Source organism: Galeopterus variegatus, unplaced genomic scaffold (assembly GCF_000696425.1).
Source record: "Galeopterus variegatus unplaced genomic scaffold, G_variegatus-3.0.2 Scaffold2049, whole genome shotgun sequence".
Classification (NCBI taxonomy): Eukaryota; Metazoa; Chordata; class Mammalia; order Dermoptera; family Cynocephalidae; genus Galeopterus; species Galeopterus variegatus.
The window spans coordinates 94,722-97,461 of record NW_007728160.1 but is presented as its reverse complement, the minus strand read 5'-3'; the positions used below and the strand labels follow the sequence as shown (position 1 = coordinate 97,461).

General features: G+C 34.5%; 1 pseudogene; it reads left to right on the top strand.

Annotated features, from left to right (window-relative positions):
* The first annotated feature begins 265 nt into the window (after positions 1–265).
* Positions 266–596, top strand: LOC103596592 (annotated as a pseudogene).
* Positions 597–2,740: the final 2,144 nt, after the last annotated feature.

Below are 2,740 nucleotides of genomic sequence, written 5' to 3'. Positions count from 1 at the left end.
AGCTCTACTTATTAACATTTTCATTCTCCTGGTATTTTTTCAATAATACTCAGAACAAGCACTTTTTTTGTTGTTGTTTTTTTTTAAATACTGGTTACAGTTATATATGACTGTCTATTTAAATCTATTATATTATTTACCATGTAATAATTTCATGGAGCGAAATGCCTGCTGCTGAATTTTGGGGGCAAATAACAGGGGTGGCCTCATCCTTATACCTCAGTGAGGCTCTGGCCTGCTGGGAACAGGACTTCTAAAAGTCAGTATGTTTGGAAGGCTGTGTTCCAAGGCCATTTTTGCTGGCTATAAGCGGGGTCTCCAGAACCAAAAGGAGCACACAGCTCTTCTTAAAATTGAAGGTGTTTATTCGCAAGATGAAACTGAATTTCACTTGGGCAAGAGATGTGCTTATGTGTACAAAGCAGAGAACAACACAGTGACTCCTGGCAGCAAACCAAACAAAACTAGAGTAACCAGGGGAAAAGTAGCTCATGCCCATGGAAATAGTGGCATAGTTCATGCCAATCTGAAGCAACCTTCCTGCTAAAGCAATTGGATATACAGTCTGTGTGATACTGTAGCCATCAAGGATTTAAACTAATAAAAAGTAAATAAATAAAAGTGGATTTGTGTTCTTGTATTTTTGTTAAGTGGCTTAAAAAAGTATTGCCCTGAATTGATTTACTATATGCTTAAAATGGTGGATGTTATTCAGTATTTTCAGAGCACAAGGAAGTCAGAGATATATGTTATAGTGATTACAGAGATTGAGAAGGTAATATGATGTTTTAATGTGAATATCTCAATACAAGGCCTTATGGGAGAAGTAAGCTTTGGGAAAGTAGAAAGGTGACTCTTTCCTGAGATTGAAAGTAAGTGAAAGAAGCTTTAAATTATCTTTTATAGTACCTTGTCATAATACACACTTGTTCAATATAGTCTAGTTGGGGAAATTTAAAAGTAAAAAAGAGAATTGGGAATAATTTGAATGGAGATTATATTGATGCTATTTGACAGCTCATTTGGGATAGGCTGGGATGAAATATCCTTGTGATTTGTGACTGGACAAAGCATTCCAGTATATAATACTTGACTGGGAGTAATAAGTAGACTAATGAAACAAAATGATGCCACATGGTTCCACTTCAGAAAAAGTAAACCTGTATTATATGGAGGTTGGGAATAGAGCACGGACAGACAGTTTTCCTTGGTTTTGTGTTTCAATGTACTAAAGTGCTGGATTGAGACATGTTAGCATATAACAAAGGAAAGTAAGCAGGACTCCAGCCTATTTTAAATTTCTGAAGGATGTGCTAAAATGAAAGTTTAAATTTAAAAAATTAATAATTTCATTAGTTTTCAGTTGGCACATTTTCAGTGATTTAAGAGAAATATCATGAAATAATAAAATGAGTCATAAAGAAATATGTAAATTAAAGTCCTATTATTTTTTTCACAATTTCTAAATAATTAAGCATGCACATTTTCAGCCATATATCATGGTGTTTTGATGGACACAATCAGACAAATATGTAAACAAAATGTAGTCAATATTTTCTCCTATATGGAAAAATAATAAGACTACCATTATTTCTTTGGCACTGTAATGAGCGAAAACTGTGTGAAACTTCAATTTCCAAAGTTCTCCAAAAACGTAATATAAAAACAGAAAAAAATTGGAAAACAAAGTTTTAATATAAATGACATATTAAATTAGAAAAAAATACTAAAAATTAAGAACATGATGATAAAAAGAATGTTTTAAAATATCTATTTTTCCCATCAACAAAATATAATTCATAGGATAACAAAGCATGCCATTCAATATATAGTTATAGAAAGGTTAGTTAATATGACAATGTTATGAACCATTAGTATTTGTGATTCAAAGAATATATGAAATCCAGAAGTTAATAATTTAAAATATACCAATATGGGAATTTTAATATCATTATCTTAACATATAAATATTAAATTAATTTTCCATTGAAATCACTACAATAAATTAGTGCCATAGCAATTAAAATGGTCACTTATTCTTGACCACATCTCTGAAAAAAACTTGGAGTCTTTTCCCTTCTTCTTAAGTCTGGTGGACACACAACTTTTCTAGATAACTAGAACGCAACAGAAGTGATGCTATACAACTTAGGAGGCTGAATCTTAAGAGATCTGAAGTTCTTGCTTTCATGTTTAGAAAGTTTTCTCTTAGAACCCACCGTTATGCAAAGGGAATTCCAAGGCAGGTAGAGAGGCATGTGGAAGACAGCCAAAGCGCTCCCACTGACAGCCTTAGCTAAGCATCCAGCCAACAGTCAGCACCAACTCCCAGCCATGTTGAGTGAGCCACCTTATATGTTCCAGTTCAGTTGAGCCTCCAGAAACTATAGCCCCAGTTAGGACCATATGAAGCAGAAGATCCACCTAACTGAGTTCAGTTAACCCACAAAATTTTGAGATATAATAAATGGCATTGTTCTTTATGATCATTAAGTATAGAAGTGGTTTGCCGTGCAGAAGTAGAAACTGAAAGATAGGATAAAAGTGATTTTAAATGAATAGTGCCTCTGTGGTCAGACTGCTTACTTTTGATTCTTGGACTGACAGGAGTTGTATGACCTTGGCCAATTCACAATTCACTCCATATCTCTGAGTTTGAAGTTCAATAGAAATCACTTCATAAGGGCCGGCCCGGTGGCGCACTGGAGAGTGCGCCGCTTGGGAGCGCAGCGGCGCTCCC